This window comes from Natator depressus, chromosome 8, assembly GCF_965152275.1.
Source record: "Natator depressus isolate rNatDep1 chromosome 8, rNatDep2.hap1, whole genome shotgun sequence".
Taxonomy (NCBI): domain Eukaryota; kingdom Metazoa; phylum Chordata; order Testudines; family Cheloniidae; genus Natator; species Natator depressus.
Window position 1 is genome coordinate 18,922,824 of NC_134241.1, and position 18,004 is coordinate 18,940,827.

An 18,004-nucleotide genomic window follows, 5' to 3' on the forward strand; every position below is an offset into this window, starting at 1 on the left:
CTATCCCTGATGAAAAGATGCAGTGGAATCGCCACAAAGGTGACATCATGGAATTTTCTGGCCCCTCTGCGGAGTGCACTCTGGCCCAATGGTCATTAGTTACTATGTCATATAGCGCCTGTCAGCAGGTGCCTTTCCCAGGCTGCTCTAAAGCAAACACGCACACTGCCAAGTCAATGACTTAACCCCTTTCTGGGTTTTGGCTTTATTAATGAAGAAACAAAGAAACGATAACAGAACTGAAGTTCAGCTCAAGCCTTCTCCCCATTTTTGGTTTCTCTTACGGTTTCTGCTTCAGGGCAACCCATTCCCCAAGGAGCCATCCCCAGTCCTTTATGTCTAGAGAAGGAAATGAGCCACCTGCCCAGGGAGAGAGCAAAAGTCACTCACCTCTTTCTCAGCAAGATAACAGGAGTCTCAGTCAAACAAATCCTGTTGCTGGTCCATAGTGGGCATGTACACTCTTACTTTGTCTACATCTGATTTTGATAGATATGCTATAGTAGGAATACCCTAACCTGAGAGAAGCATTGTGAACACTGGAAGGAACAGATTCACTAGAAAGGGTCAATTTATTTGTTGTGAACACATTATTTATTGGATTGGTCTTTTTTCCTGTTCTTGAATTGCTGTGATTTTTATTCATTTCTTTGAAAAAAGTATTCCCAAAACAATTAAATAACAAACACCCAACAGACAGCTCTCAGAAAAAGACCTCCACCAAATATTTGATAGTAGGGAGTCTTTACTCAACTAAGGGACTTGTACAATTTCATTGTCCAACCAGAGAAAAATCCAGTACCATATTATGCCACCTTTACTCTCAATTGCACTGATCTGGTGAGTAAGAACAGCACAATTTGGATGTCAACAAATAAATAAATAATATAAAGTGGTACATGAAGTGGTTTTACAAATCATTTATCCTTAATAGCATGTGGTGTTATTTACAAAATAGGTAAAGACATGTAGATGATAACAATATATGTTTTGTATTAGTCATCAAGAACAGCTTATAAACAGATTACCAGTCAAATGCTCAGTTGGCATAAATCAGCATAGCTATGGAACAACACTTATTTACTCCCACTGAGAAACTGGTCCAAACATGTAATGACAAAGCATCTAAAATCAGATTTTAAAAAGCAGTCAAGACAAAGTTTGCATGTGCCCATAATGTATTTTTTCTTACTAGCTGCATCAGAAGCAAGAACTCCCCTTCCCGTCTCCCACATATGTACAAAAGAATTTAAATAGGAACAAAGCTTATGTACATCAATCTATACCAATATCCAAAGAAGCTATTTACACCCTCATTGAGTTCCCTGTAGTAATACAGGCCACCACACAGATCACAGATGCTGACCATATATTCCAAAACAGAGGTAACATGTAGGTCATGCTGTGACCTACAAAAAATATATGAAGCCGTTCAAAAGGGAACTGCTCACAGAGAAGCCTGTGAATATGGCATGAATGTCACTGGGTCAGTAAAGCTAGCCAGTGAAACTGGACGGGTGTCTACTTACTATTCAATTGCACTAGTGAAGTGCTTATTAGCTATTCTTTTAAATGAAATTGTACAAAGTTTTACAGCTTAATTAATTAATGCAATCACTCTTTTAGCTATAAATTGCTGAACACTGTCTGCAAATTTAGCTGTTCCTATATATGTGTAAAATTAGTTCCAGACTAATAAAAATAATCTGACACTGAGGCTTTTGTGATTTAGTGGAATTATATATTTTCTCCTACTAAAAAAGGAATCATGAAAAATATGGCAGATTTTACTGGCGGATCGTGCAAAAATAACAATTCAGTTTGTCTCTGATCAATGCCAGAGGCAGAAAACATCAATACAACAGCAGTTCAAATATAAAATGAGTGACTTGTCTATGAATGACACAAAAGTATGGTAACCTAGGAACAAAAAATATGTTCCTGGATCAGAGAAATAATAGGAAGCTAATTGCCTGCTATCAGCCTAGGTTCTTATATGGCCCTCATCGCTCTAAAACAAATACATGCATAACAATAATAAAATAAAGAAATTATTATAATAATAATTTCTACCTAACACCTGTGATCCTAGGACCTCTAAGGATTTTAGAAATAATTGTTAAGACTTACAGAGAAGAATCTGGGAAGTAATATTATATCCATTTTAAAGAAAAGTGGTTCAGTGAATTTTAGCAAATCAGTGGCAAAGTAGGGATGGAACCAAGGAGTCTTGTATCCCAATATTATTGCTTAGCGCTAATTAATACCAACAGTACTAGTTCGGAACATGGATCCAATATGTTCTGTGCACGAAGCATTCAATTGTAGCCTGGCGTTAAATTATTTATTTTATTGTCTTGTAATTTTATTTATGCATTCTTATTACTCAGCACCATAGTGGCTTTACCCCTTCTTTCTCACATGCGAGGCCCAATTCTGCAGCCTTTGCTCACATGAGTAGTTTTTATCTCAACTTAATACTACCAGAAAAGCTTGTCCACCATTTGTGGAGTTTGATTCAGCATATTTTTATCCGAATCTTTAGGCCTGACTCTGCTCTCAACCCAGTGTAAACCAGGCATAACTCCATTGCAATGGATGGAGTTACACCAGAGGTGAAAGTAATTTAAAGGATTTACCGGTACTCTGAAGTCCTGAGCAGGGGGCGTGGCCTCAACCGGAAGAGGCATGGCCTCAACCAGAAGAGGCGGGGCCTTTAAATACCCGGGCCCTTTAAATCAAGATTTAAAGGCCCCAGGGCTCCGGCTGTGGCTGGGAGCCCTGGGGCCTTTAAATCATCCCCAGAGCTACCAGCTGCAGAGGCGGCTGGGAGCCCCGGGACTCAGGGATGATTTTAAGGGCCCCAGGCTCCAGCCGCCGCTATCACAGTGGAGCTCTGGGCCCTTTATATCACTACCAGAGCCCGCTGCCAGTACCCCTGGGGCTCCGGCAGCGGGGCTCGGGTGGCACTTTAAAGGTCCCAGGGCTCCAGCTGCTGCGGGGAGCCCCGGGCCCTTTAAAATGCCAGCCTGGAGAAGCCGGTCCGGTCCGGCACAGCGTACTGGCTCTTGCTGGTATGCCGTACTGGACTGTACCGGCTTACTTTCATCTCTGAGTTACACTAGAGTAAAACTGAGGCAAATCAGAAAAGAAGCCAGCCTCCATTATGTCAGTAAGTTAGCAACCGCAGCTATTTTAGAGTCAGACCATGCAGCTGCAAAGGTTAGCTGAGGAAGAGATGAAAGCACAAAGTGTGGTAAAAACTTTCAAACAAAAATGTCACAGGTTCAGTCATTCAATCAAAAGAACTTGAAGCTTTTACAATTCAAGGTAAGTTTAACTTTTCACTTTATTTAGTTCACTCATTATGATTTCTCTCTAAACAAAGCTGAGATTCTCATGCAACTGTCCACAGACGTTTTTCCCCTTTAGAGTTTCACTTTCCAGGGTGACAATAAGACATCTTTCTTGACCCTAGTCCATGTAACATAAGGCATAAGCCTTTACTTTAGATATTCAAGGAAATCATAGTAAACATAATTTCAGTAGTGTTCAAAATGAAGATTGAGAAATGAAGCATTGATACTAAACAGAGATTAGAGCATATTAGCTCATTTGGGAAAATGAAGGCTACCAAGTTAGGCAGACTGAAAATGGAAAGCAATGTGCATTTTACCCTTAGTTATTCTAAATAATTTTAATTCAAAATATTTAATTGCTCTTGGCTAGCAATTTTATTTTCTATAAAATGAACTCAAAACAATTTTGTAAATTATAAATTTAGGAAAGAACTAGCATAATGCAATGTCTGTCCTTTCCAACAGATGATCTCCAGTAAAGGTGGATGAATTATTATTCCATTTAAAGTTATATTTGTAACAAAATTAGCCCCTTTTGGATTACCCAATTTTGAGATGTATTCATTATTTCTAAATATTTGGCAAATAGTTTATAGGAATAATTTTCATCTTCTGGATCATTCATTAATTTGTTCCTTTTTTCCACGTTCCTGTTACTGGTTTATTCTTTTCTTTTGTGATTGGTTACCTAAATGACATGGCTTTATTTATGCTCCCAGATTGGATTACCATGATTTTCTATTATGATTTTTTAGATGAATGAAAAATTATTAAAAAAATTTGTAAAATTTGAGGATTTGTGACGTTCTCTCAATTCTTCATCAACCAGCTAAACACTCATAGATTAAACAAATATGATTCCGCAAATTGTGGTGAACTGTGATCAATACATTTATTCATGAAGAGATTTGAACTTTTCATCTTTTTTAGTAGTCAACTATCCCAGCTGTTAGCTAGATCAAGGTCCCAAATTGTGTGCTTAATTCTGCACTATCCCTTGTGTCATCATTTAATCCTGCTTTGCATAGGTGTAAAAATACCACAGTTCTGATTTGGTAGCATTCAGTTTTGCCAACTCCTGTGATTTTATCATAAGGCTTGCGATATTTGGCGTTTTTCTTAAAGACCCAGCTCCTAGAGGCAAGTGATTATGTGAGAATCTCAGCTTTCATTAAAAAATATACTAAATGTTTCTAACCCTAGTGGATATGGAGAAAAGCCAGAAAATGTGACCTGAGAGAGCGTCCTCAGGAAATTGAAAGAATCCAAAATGAATTTTTCTGTTAATATCACGATTTTTAAGCCAATTTCATATTTTGGGGCGGGGTCTGAAAGATTTTTGGACAATCCTGACAGTACTGAGCATTCCATCACCACTTTGCTCAGGTTTAAATGTTGACTAAAGGGACCCCGCCATGGAGAATCCAGCCACGAAGTTGTAAAAGATAAACATGTTAAAAACCAACATGGGGCCAGATCTTCAGCTGGTATAAATTAACAGAGTGGTTTCACCATCTTGGGATGTGGCCCAATACCTTGATGTAAGGAATTCTGTTTTAAGTTCAATGAAAACAATTACCTTGTCGATTTAAGCATTCTCCTGCTTGTCTTGAAACCCAAATATGGCAAAAGTATGTCCATGAATCAGAATGTGAAAGTGAGCAGAAATCAAAGTAACATTGACAAGTCAGCTTGCACTGTGCACTTCTGGATTACACAAAGTCAACAGAAAGCACACATGTGAACAATGAAGCCAAGAGATGATCAAATAGATGGTTTCTGCTGTGGAGAGGAGAAATTATTGTTAGCATTCTCAAGGTACTTAGGTTTCATCTCTTCAGTTTTGTTCTTTATTGTACAAAAGAACTCTTACTGTACTGAACACTTATGAAGGAGATGTGTACCACGTGTGTCATTGAAATAACAAGTATCACATCTTTTATGTTAATTTCTTTTGGTCCTATGAGCCTTCCAATTGCGTGTTGTGACAGGTAGAAAATAAAAATGAAGTCAATCAATAAAATGAATGCTAATATAGAAAATTATAACTAAAAGTAGGATGGAAGCTCTGCAAGGAAGCTGTAATATGGCCATTTGCTTTTCATTTGGATGCAAATATTTTATGATGCCAATTTAGATTAGATTCTACAAGATGGAGACTTACTTAAAATGTCTAGTTTTTCTGCAATGACTCCTGCTCTCTCATCTTGCTGGCTGTTCACAGCTGAACACCAGCAAGTCATGACCATGTGAGAGGAGGGGGCATAACATTTAGTTCAGCCATAGATAAAATTATGTGCTAAAACTCTTTGTAAATAACATATGGGGTTATTGTGGCATATGAGCGGGACAGCCGCCAACATACCAAGGCAAGGTACTAGCAGTAGTTACTGGTGAGACCCCATCTGGAATACTGTGTGCAGTTCTGGTCTCCCATGGTTAAGAAAGATGAATTCAAACTGGAAGAGGTGCAGAGAAGGGCTTCTGGGATGATTGGAGGAATGGAAAATGTACCTTAAAGGGAGGAATCTCAAGGAGCTTGGCTTGTTTAGCCTAACCAAACAAAGGCTGAGGGGAGATATGATTGCTCTCTACCAATACATCAGAGGGACACCTCCCAGGGAGGGAGAGGAGTTTATACAAGTTAAACGCCAGTGCTGACACAAGAACAAATGGATATAAACAGATAATCAGCAGTTTAGGCTTGAAATTAGATGAAGGTTTCTAACCACTGGAGGAGTGAAGTTGCCTTCCAAGGGAAGCAGTGCGGACAAAAAACCTAACTTCTTTCAAGACTGAATTTGATAAGGTTTATGGAGGGAAGAGTATGATGAGATTGCCTACAATGGCATGTGACCCATTTGCAACTGCTAGTAGCAAGTATCGCCAACAGCCAGAGATGATACACTAGATGAGGAGGGCACCGAGTTACAGAGAATTCTTTCCCAGGTGTCTGGCTGGTACTCTTTCCCACATGCTCAGGGTTCAAATGATCACCATATTTGGGATTGGGAAGGAATTTTTCCCCAGGTCAGATTGGTAGAGACTCTGGTGGTTTTTCATCTTCCTCTGCAGCATGGGTCACTTTCTGGTTTAAAATAGAGTAAATGGTGGATTCTCTGTAACTTGAAGTATTTAAAACATGATTTGAGGACTTCAGAAAGTGATCCAGAGGTTATGGGTCTATTACAGGAGGGGTGGGTGAAGGTCTGTGGCCTGCGATGTGCAGGAGGTCAGACTAAATGAGCAAAATGTTCCCTTCTGGTCTTAAAGTTCTGAGTCTATGAGATAGCGCTGGATGTCCCCAGTCCTAACAAGAAGGAGATGCTACAGCTTGAACCAAAGAGCAAGGTCTCATTAACTATGACTGTAACAGACTCATGTCCTCTGTGGATCAAGCACAGTGGCGGACTTTTAACACATGCTCACCAGTGCGTTACATAGACTCGAGCCAAGTAGCTGAGGAAATGCAAAAGATGCACTGACCCAATGGGAACTGCAGGAATTTGTTCACAGCATGAAAAAGACTCTGTCTCTGGGAGCACGAGGGCATCCATTGCTAGTGAGTTCTGAGAAGGCGCACATCCCTATCCCCTTCCTGTGTCTCTGAGGTGGCCAGCATTTATATGGGGCTTTGCCAGAGTAAGTGCTGGAGGATCAGACTTTTCACTGGTGTCTTGTATTATAATATCCCCAACATGCTAGGATCCAATCTCAACCCACTTTAAGATAAAACACATTGAACTGATTGTGATGTCACAAAGGGGCCATATTCGGTTCACAGGAGCAAAGCCTGAGTAAAAGGGCTTTTTTCAAGGCATCTACCGCCGTCATGAGTGTTTCCCCTTAACACACAACAAGGGACCAGTAGAACCTGGGATGTGGCTGCTACTAACACGTATGGAAGAAGAGGAGGATGCAACCCACCGAGATGTGAATTTGGGTCTTCCCTGTTCCCAGGCCATACTTTCTCCATATCCCTGGCCTGCCCACATTCCACTCTCACAGCAGGGACTGGCAGAATTCCCATACATGGTATCTCTGCCTGGGCCTCATTGTAGCAGAAACATGAGATTTGTGTTGCAATTGGAGCCTTGAAAGCTAATGAAGAGAGGCCGAGATTTGTCTCAATATTTATACAAGACAATGGTTGTGGGTTCAGATTATTTCATTCCTTTAACAACTGTATTAATCATTTCAGAATCAAGAGCAAATCTGGTCTTGCCTGCAAAGCTATTTGACTGAAGTCCCATGTGCAAGGCCATGATTCACTGTGTCCTTCCCTCCTCCCCCTGCCAGTTGGGCGATGGGGTTGTAAGGGTCAAGTCCAAGAACCCCGGGGGGAGAACAAGAAACGTGTCAAGAACTGCTGTGTTTGGGGAGGGATTATGGGAAGCAGTGGCTAGAGATGGGCAGTTGGTGTTATTCCTCACCCAGGGTGACTGTAAAGATGGAGATATCCTGATTCTCAAGTTATCCCCACAGAGCTCTCTGTCAGCTTAAAGCTGCTAGTACTCCACACCACGTGACACTGGAAAGTATGCAGTAAACATAGCGTTAGCATTTCATCCTGTTCCTGGGGTCCCCATTGTCTGCATGCCCTCTGCAGATGCAGGTTTGGCAGTGTCATAAATATAAAGGGAAGGGTAACCACCTTTCTGTATACAGTGCTATAAAATCCCTCCTGGCCAGAGGCAAAACCCTTTCACCTGTAAAGGGTTAAGATGCTAAGGTAACCTCTCTGGCACCTGACCCAAAATGACCAATGAAGGGACAAGATACTTTCAAATCTGGAGCAGGGGGGTGGGGGGTGGAACAAAGGGTTCTGTCTGTCTGTGTGATACTTTTGCCGGGAACAGATCAGGAATGCAGCCTTACAACTCCTGTAAAGTTAGTAAGTAATCTAGCTAGAACATGCATTAGATTTTCTTTTGTTTAATGGCTGGTAAAATAAGCTGTGTCTTTTTGTAACTTAAGGTTTTGCCTAGAGGGGATTCTCTATGTTTTTAATCTGACTACCCTGTAAGGTATTTACCATCCTGATTTTACAGAGGTGATTCTTTTACCTTTTCTTTCATTAAAATTCTTCTTTTAAGAACCTGATTGCTTTTTCATTGTTCTTAAGATCCAAGGGTTTGGGGTCTGTGTTCACCTGTACAAATTGGTGAGGATTCTTATCAAGCCTTCCCCAGAAAAGGGGGTATAGGGCTTGGGGGGAATGTTTTGGGGGAAGACGTCTCTAAGTGGTCTCTTTCTCTGTTCTTTGTTTAAAACGCTTGGTGGTGGCAGCATACGGTTCAAGGACAAGGCAAAGTTTGTACCTTGGAGAAGTTTTTAACCTAAGCTGGTAAGAATAAGCTTGGGGGTCTTTCATGCGGGTCTCCACATCTGTACCCTAGAGTTCAGAGTGGGGAAGGAACCTTGACAGGCAGCATTGTTCAAACTGCACATGCCGTTTCACCTGGTTCACCTGCTAGACTGCAGCATTCCCCCGGGTGAACTAAGCAGAGTCGGTTTATGAATCATCCTCTGAAATTACATGTTTATTGGTTACCCTTAAGAGCATGCTCTGGACACATCACTCCACACTCAGTGTGTCACAGGAAGAATAATTTTCCACGTATTAGCCCCAGCTAGGGAGATTATCTTCAAGCAAATCAAACTAGATGCAAATCAAAATAAATTAAGATTGTTTTACCAACCCCCAGTTCAGTGTGTAAAACAAATGGTGAATACACAAGCTCTGTAACAGTTAGCACTTTTCTGTGCTTTCTGTGTTCAGTCGCTCTGTACACACTAGCTGATTAGTCCTCACAGCAGTTCTCCCAGTAAATTTGTCATTGTTATCTGCCCATTTCACAGGCAGCAGAGTTCATGAGATAACCAAAGCCACAGATGGAGCTGGTGTCAGTTCAGGGATTAGAATTTCCTTTTTCACTAATTTCTAGGCTTAAACCACTGGACCACATTGGTCCGCTAATAGGCTTGATTCTGCTCTCATTTACACTGATGTAAATCAGGAGTGACTCCATTATACTGGGAGTGAAACCAGAGTTAGATCCATTGACTTCATTAGAGTTATACCGGATTTAAACCAGCGTTAGTAGGATCAGAATCTAGCCTATTATCTTTTTATGGTAAGAGGAGTGCTTTTATGCATTTGTAAACTGTGATATTAACTGGATAAAAGGAATAAAAGCTACAGAAGCTCACGAAAGCTTATGCTCAAATAAATTGGTTAGTCTCTAAGGTGCCACAAGTACTCCTTTTCTTTTTGCGAATACAGACTAACACGGCTGTTACTCTGAAACCTAGAGTTACACAGTGTTTCTCTGACTTGAATACTATAAAGTCAGTTATCCTTTGTAATAACAATGGAGAAATTATGCATCCCCTTTCCAGCTGCATTAAAGTTTTGATAATAATAAAAGGTCAAGATGGTTCCACCATGCATTTATAAATGATAATAGCCTGTTGTTTGTTCTGTACAACCACATTCTAGTGCTGCACCAGTGTTATCTTCCCATTAAGTAGAGGCTAAAACAAAAGAGAGTAGGATAACAGAAGACGTGTGTTTAAAAGCTTACTGAGCTAGAAGTAACCACTGGAAACAGAAGGACAGTATGACCAGAGGCCACTGAAAGATGCTGGGGCAAATTCAGCCAAAGGCAGTTACCTATTGTTTGTATTGTAATAGCAGCTAGAGATCCCAGTCAGGGTTGTGTTGGGCACTGCAGAAACAAGTGGACAAATTCAACTCCAAGGCCAGGGCCAGCCTCAACCGATGTAGACCCTCGCAGAATAGCCAAGCCAGCAAGTCCAACAGGAGGGAGGTTGCAGTGATGGAGAGCTCCAGAGGATCCACTTATAGGTGGTGGAGTTCCAAAAGTCAACAAGGCTGTCCTGGGAAAGGGTATGGTCAGATGCATCAAGTCAGCAACTCCGCTCAGCCACCTCTGCTGGGGGGATTCCCACGAATTTCCCAACAAAGATGAAGTTGCCCATTCCCATCGGAAACGCCTCCTGCTCTCCCCTGAGGGTGAATCTCTCAGAGGTGCAGACTCACCCCCTTTAAAGATGGGATTGATTCTGGCTCAGTGGGTGCAACATCCATTGACTTAATTGCACCTGCTTGTGCCAGGGCTGAATTTAGTCCCCAGATCCATTTAAATGACACTCACTTTTTAGTCCCAATGCCAAATCACTGCAAGCTACGTTACTATACACATATGAGTTCACCCACACCAGGTGTAAACCTACTGAAGTCAATGGAATTACCATGGATTTACACCAGCATAAGAGAAATCAGAATTTGGGCAGGCATGTAAATCATGTCAACATTTAGAGCACAGCTGATTTTGGCCTGGCGTTTGTACACTGGTGGAATGAACACACAACAGCAGGCCTGAACAATGGGAATTTTGCCTGAGCCAGGATTGAAGGATCAAATCCAGTATTATTGGACAAAATGGACCCTACGTGGCACTAACATGCTTCCCAGAGTTCAAGCTGTTCATGGAGTGTACATCAAGGCAGAATCTAGCACAATGAATGCAGGGCATTTAGAAAGGAGAATCTGACCTTTCCTGGTACAATGGTGCATGGGACATTTCTGAGTGCAAATCCATAGGTTTAAAAATATGGTTTGACATTTTTTCTCCCAAGATCTTAATTTAAACTTTTAATATCTATGCCTAGAGCTATCTATGCATCCATCCCCAGGCCATAAGGTATATGTTCAGTATCTTATATCCATTTATATTAATGGAAACAAATTAGTATTTAGTGCCATAAAACAGACCAAATGCATGATATAGGTCTATCCTAAGTGCCATAATGAAACCAAGGGAGAATAATTCAGTAACTGAAGAATAAATCTTACACCACCCCAACTGGAATGTTTCTTCCGTTACTGGCAGTGAAAACAGCACATGTACTGTACATACAAAGACATGCAGCTCAATGTGTGAGTATATTTATACACATACACACACCCCTCTTCCATAACAACAAGATCTATATAGAAACATTTTTAAAAAGACAGTCTAAAAATGAAAGCTCACACAAAGCCACAGCAAAACAAAATAGGTAAATCTGTGCTGCAAACAAAATTAATCAGAGTGGCTCCTTCTACACTGTTCTTGGCTTAGCTGCACTTACTACCCCAAATGCTATTTCACTAAGGCCCAACCCCAGTATCTGGGAGTTACTGAGGCTCAGCCTAAGCCCTTTGAAAAAATACATTCCTTTTTTTTGATTAACAACCATCTTCAGTGCATCCCATTTTGTAACAGCAAAGGAAAGAAGATGACAAATAAAAAAAAGGATTTGAGGGGTGTTTAGAGCATGAGGTTAGCTAAGATGAATTCCTGGAATATTGTTTTACTAAGACTGCTCCTAATCAGCCCACCTGCTCCTCTCTCCATCTTTCTATATCTCCAGCTCTCTCACTCCATCCCTCCCATCTCTCCCTCTCTCCAGCCCCCATGCTCTCTCTAATAGCTCAGATGGAACTCATTGTTTCACAGACATAATAAAGATACTCAGAGCAACCAGATCAGAAAATACATCATCAGCGTGAGAATAATGACCCTCCGCCACAATCATTAATAACAGCAATAAAGGCAGTGCTGGCTCTGCTGCTCACCATGTCGAAACCAGGAGAAGACGCTGAAAGGCGAGGGATGTGCAAGCTGAATCCATTTTCCCTGTTACTGAGGCTGCTTCAAAGCCCAACATCAGCAGCTGCTGGGATTTCCCCCCCCCCTCCGCCGGCCCTCTGCTTGGTGATGCTGAGGATGTAAACCACCCGCCCACCCAGAGCAGCAGCAGCAGCAGCAGCCGCCAGCCACCTCCCTCCTAGGAGGAGGAGGAGGGTGATGAGCTCAGTGAGCGAGAGCCTGGAATTGCAGAAGGCACTGCTGCTCCTTCCTCCCTCCCCAGCTGCAGCGCTGAGCTCTCTCTAGGCGCCATGGCAACAGCCATAAAAGATGGAGGGAAAAGGAGGAGATGGGGGAGGGAAGAGCAGGGAGAGACTGAGGCTTATTCCCAGAAGCTGCTTCAGCCAAGGGAGGAACACTTCAGTGGCCATTACAGCTAATCAAAAAGGGCAAAGCTTGCCCTAGGCTAAGCAGGGCCCCCTATAGATGCTAAAGGTCCCATTTCGGAGAGCTTCCTTAGCTGAGTCAGCAGGGCTGACAGGTGTGAGCTTGTCAAGGGCATGAATCCCTCACGTCAGGAGGGGACAGTGGGCATTTGCCTGCCCACAACAAGCTGTTCTGCATTGGGAAATGCAGGTGATGAGGGTGCAGCAGAGGAGGCCAGCGGGAAAAGGCAGCCTTGCAAAGGTTAAACGGAAGGACGTGAAGAGTGGTGAGGAGCTGGCAATTTCATTAAGCCAATGAACCGAGCCACAACTATTGAAACATACATAGCGGGAGACAACCTGTAAGACATCTAGTGTAACAAAGTCAGGCTGGACAGCTGCAAGAGGGTCCTCATAGTGGGTCCCAGGAAGTGGGCAGGCACCCCTCCCGCAGCCTGTGAGGAGGATCCACAAGGTCCAGGAACTCAAATAATTACGGGGGACAACCAAAAATGTAATAGGGACAGGAGTGAAGGTCAAAGGGTCAAACAAAGGGAACTTGAAGGGGACACTGAGCAGAGAACCCCGGTCAAGGGAACCAGCGGATGCTGCTGAAAGGAACGTCTGCCCAGATACATGAGTGAAGGCAGGATCGGAAATAGGACCCCCAGTCGCAGGAACCCCCTCAGCCAACCTCCTCTCCCTGGCAAAAGACAGGCAGCCCCACATGCCACCTCCACTTCAGTAAAATCTGAAGTACCCTGTATTCTACAGTGCTGGCCAAAAACTCTGCAAAGTAAGGTGCAAATCAGGGACAAGTACTACAGGCTTCTGGATCTTATTTACAACTAAGGGTTTCTTAACAAAGACTTGTGGGTTCTCAACCAGGGGTCACAACCCTCAATGCTGTGGGGAGAGTTGCAAACAATTATCAGGAGGTCATGAACACCCTGCCCTTCTTTATTGCTAAGTGGGAGGGGAATCACGAACCGGGAAACACTGAAAGCCGCTATAACACAATATTCAATATTACTAGTCTCAGACACTGCGGTAAGAATATAGTAAGTGCAGTGGTTGGTGTCATTACCAGATTACAGTATTTTTTGGAAAGGGATATTTGTGCATATGGGACTGGGATGAAGGGCTCCCAGCTGCTGTGTCAGGCCCTGGGATTCAGGGAGCTCACAGGTGGCTTAACGGCAGTCTTTGCCCTCAGGCTTCCTCAAATGTTCTGTATGTTCCCTCAGCAACAGCTGAGGATCAGGGTCAGGACCTTGTTGTTTCATATACACTTGGAAATGTGGATGGGTCAGGCAAAATCCAAATCTGGATTCAAACTTCCCCAAAGTTTATATTTAAGGTTCTTCTGTTTCAACCCTATAAAGTTAGGGGATGATTCTGATCTCCAGTGCACTGCTCTTACATTGGTCTAAGTCCATTCACTTATGTGGTGATATTCCGGATTTACACCATCGAAGCAAGGTTAGAGTCAGCTCCAGGAGCCAGCCAGCTATGAAGTTCAGATGTGGATCAGAACAACTCCAGACTTTGAGTGAGGAGAGCAAGTCAGATTCAGATCAGGGTTTTAGTTCAGGAAAATCTCTCTTTATAAGTAGTACAGTTTAGAATAAAACCAACCTATTACATTTGTTAGCAAAAAGCCTTGGAATTATGCAGTATTTACTTGTACATCACCCTGCACAACACCTACTAGATGGCACAATAATGTCCTAAGAAAACTTTTAGGCAAATAAATCACATCAGTGTAGCTTGTTGGTCCCTCACTACATTTAATGGGTCCACACACTAAATGATGAGGATAAAAATAAATAGTTCATTCCGTGAGCACCGTCCCTCCCCGGGCACTGAATGAGGCAGGGGTAGTATGTGACAAAAGTAGTATGTGATCATGTAACTATTTCATAATATATACACATAAAGGAATTAAATTAATGTTGAACAGACAGCGTTAATGCTGGCATTTCCTAATTTTAAGAGCTTGACTTTGCATCTTTAACATTTTTTAATATAGTTTTTTGAGTGTAATATTTATGCAAGGTCATATTCTGAATAGAGACTTTTTCTATGTTTTTTTCTTTAGTTACTACAGTGGTTGCTATTAAGAAGTGCCTGTTTACTCAGGTACCATACTATGGTATCTAAGACACCACCATTAGCTGTTGCCTGTTTTAAGCACAGACATATTTTACAGTAACTCAGGTATCACCATGGGGTGTCTCTTGGTAAATATTGACCTTCTGATGGCGACCACTGCACTCTTACTATTCCAGGTCAGTCTCTACTTTTGAGCAAGGGATTTTTTGACATCATGTTATACAATATTCATTCTTACACTGACTCTTGGTACATTTACAAGATGTTTTACTAAGAATTCACAGACAAATAAGGCACTCAATTAATTAAACATTAAATCAAGAGTAAGGGAGTGAGCATTAATATCCAGCATGTGGTTTTTGTAATTCATCCATGAGCTAAGTGCATACAGATTGTTAATCCCTAGCTGTAAACTAAAGAATCTTATAGCTAAAAGGACAGTGTCCAATTTCAGTGGAATTCAGAAATTAGTTCAGTGGAATTATTTTGGATTTACCCCAGTGTAACAGAGTATATTATGACCCAAGTACTAATGTTTTGAATAAAAGGTCTTGGGTGTACAAAAAGTTGAGCTATAAAGACTCAGAGTAAATTTTCAAGGAGTCCCATAGCATGGAGTCCACATGGCTAAACTACTAAAACATACACCATCAAAGTTGGCTTTGGAAAAATAAGACACTGTCATACTTCAGGCCTGATTCTGCACCTATTGAAGTCAAAGACAAAACTTCCATTGACTATCTTGGGAATCAGATCAGACCCCATGATTGAAATCATGCTAGCTGGAACTTGCATAATAAATTGCAAGTACCATTTGAACCCATCTGGTGCACATAGTCATAGAGATTTCTTTTAGCCTGTTGTGGATTTTCAGTCCTAAGATAACATTTTGCAGGACAGAATTGCAATTTGCTTTCTTTTTAAAATTGTTACTTCTCTAAAGCAAAGGCTCATACTTCAGATTTTTACCTGAGAAACCAGGCTTTTGGTTATTGCATACATAGCACTCACTATGTGTACTTCATAAAGTCATAATGACAGGTATATACAGGATGGGAAAGTTTATTTACGTCAAACTGGTTCAAGGGAATCCAGGGCTAAATTCTGTCTTCTTGTATAAAGAGCCTATAATTGGACAATTCTGCAGCCTTGAGGGTAGAACAGCTTCCACCAGAAAAGCTTGTTGGGTCGAGTGGGTAGTGGCTTCTGCCTCTGTCTTTATGCATGTCCCACGGTCCACGTGGATCATTGCCAACCAATTCGCCCCACTGTGATTCTTCTTAGAATAACCAGGATTTAGTGACTTGGAATGAATTCTGGTGCAAAAAACCTGTGACTCAGAGGTCATAAAAAGTAACGTTTCTAGCTGTTGGCAGTAAAAATCTAGCCATGAGAAGAACGGCATCTGCCACATTTACCAACATATAAAGGACAGCCAGGAACCCAAATTCTTCCCTGCCTTTTATCCATTAACAACACTTAGCATTTGTATGGAGCTTCACTTTAAAGCCTTTGTATAGATTAATTCACATTAACTAACAACTTTCATAGCAACCATGGGGTAAAATCCCAGAGGCTGCAGTGTTGAACAAAACCTGTTCTCCAGAATACTCATCTGTTGAGGGCTTGATTAGGGTTATAATAGTGTAACCTAACTGATTTCAGTGCAGTTACTCCTGACTAGAGCTGGCGTATCAAGCCATGAGTCTACCATCATTGTAACCAGATCTGAAGTAAGGGCTACAGTCTACAGGGAGTTGAAATATCCAGCTGAAGTATTCCCAGAGTGGCAGAGGCTGCTGACATCTGAAGGTGCATAAGAAAAACAAGACAGGGGATGTTATACTGGAGTAACTGCAGTTTGTTCTCTTTCCTGTGCCTTACATCCCCAAACAATCGTTTTTAAAGCCAATTATTTGGCATTTTAGGCCACAGTAAGTCCTCCTCCTTGGAACAGGAGTAACTCCACAGCGAATTTGGTTGTATTCCTAACTGTGTCACTGCTGGCATTTTTGCAAGCAATGCCACTACTGCACCCAAGAACAATGTGGTAAGCAGTTTTCCAGAAAGCACCCGAGACTCCACAACAAACTCCCTTGACCCCGCTTATAGCTGAAGGTCCAACCAGAGGACATTTTTCTGGGCAGCCAAGAACTATATGACCTGGTAGATTTGGAGAATACAAAAGAACCCCATACAGACAACTGAATAGGGGGATTTCAGAAACATTTCCCCAGGTACTGGCTGTCCATTGCCACGTTGGGTGGAGCTAGGAGCCTCTCTCCGCCTATACAGCTTTTAACCTTGTCCCCACAAGGTGCTCAAAATGACATCCATGCTGGAGACCTAAAGCTATAAAGTGTTATGTCCTTGCAGTATTAATATTACCACCAGTAGCCACATGTGCAGCCTCCAACCCCCACTCTCCCTCCGAGCTGCTTTGTCTCACTCCTTCCTCTGTCCATCGCTCATGCACCCCCTTCCCGTGCTCAAGATGTAGGCCCCACAGGGGCTAACAAATCAAATGCTTTGCATGGCAGGCATGTTTCTTGTAGTAGCAGAAACTGAAAGAGAAGAGTAATAGAAAAGGTAATTTGTCTTCACAGTTTCATAAGTGCCCTCAGCTTTTAGCTAATGAGGTTTTGTGTGTAAGTTACCTAAATCAGGCTTTGGAAACATTTCAAAATGCATAGGTATTTTAAGGCATTGTCAGGCACTCACGGCTCTCTGAAATGCTTGGGCTCAGCGGGAGAACTTAAAGCAAAGATTGTGCTCTATTTGGGCATGCACATTGCAAAGCAGTGCAGCCGTCTCAGGACTGCCCATCTACCAAGCATGTCCCTTCCACTCTTGCAGCAGCATGCAATTACTAACCTGCCTTCTGCTGCTGCCACCCACCAGCCCTCCACTCACCTCAAACCACAGACTTCCACTCACCAGAAATCATCACAAGCCCACCTAAACCCTCAACCATCTAACACCACCATTGCCTACCCCACCCCTCAGCCTCTTTACAGGGCGCCTATGCGAGGGGAAAATAATTTGCAAAACTTCTTACCATCTTGAAGCAAACCCCAGAGTGAGAGGAGAAGATGGGAATGGTGAAAGCAACATTCTATCATTGTTGGCATGGAAACTAAGATTGGGACAATTCGTACTTGTGTTTTTTCTGATTTCCCTTAGCACCTGCAATGCCACAGTCCAGGCATATAGGGGACTTGTCACCTGCTGAGAGGCTGACAAATTGCTGAAGAACAAAAGAGGCGAGAGAGGAAATGTTCAAAGAACTGTAGCCCAAGATGGTTGGGAAAGCAGAAGCGTGAAGGGAAGGTTTCCTGGAACACTCAAAAATGGAGTGCACGGACCTGGAAAGGGACACACATGATGCAGATGGTGCAGAGTCAAACAGCTGTGATGCAGCAGCTTTTGCTACAAAGGTCAAGCC

At 42.2% G+C, this 18,004-nt stretch overlaps 1 protein-coding gene across 2 annotated transcripts in view; it reads right to left on the reverse strand.

Moving 5' to 3' along the window:
* JAKMIP2 (janus kinase and microtubule interacting protein 2) overlaps positions 1-12,155 on the reverse strand; it is a 108,998-nt gene extending 96,843 nt beyond the window's left edge. The window contains exon 1 of one of the 2 annotated variants that reach the window (XM_074960530.1): positions 12,007-12,155. The gene's annotated coding sequence lies outside the window, so the exon portion shown is untranslated. Of the gene's footprint in view, positions 1-4,938; positions 4,958-12,006 lie in introns of those variants that run through there. The other variant, XM_074960532.1, reaches the window with a different exon arrangement.
* Between the last annotated feature and the right edge of the window lie 5,849 nt (positions 12,156-18,004).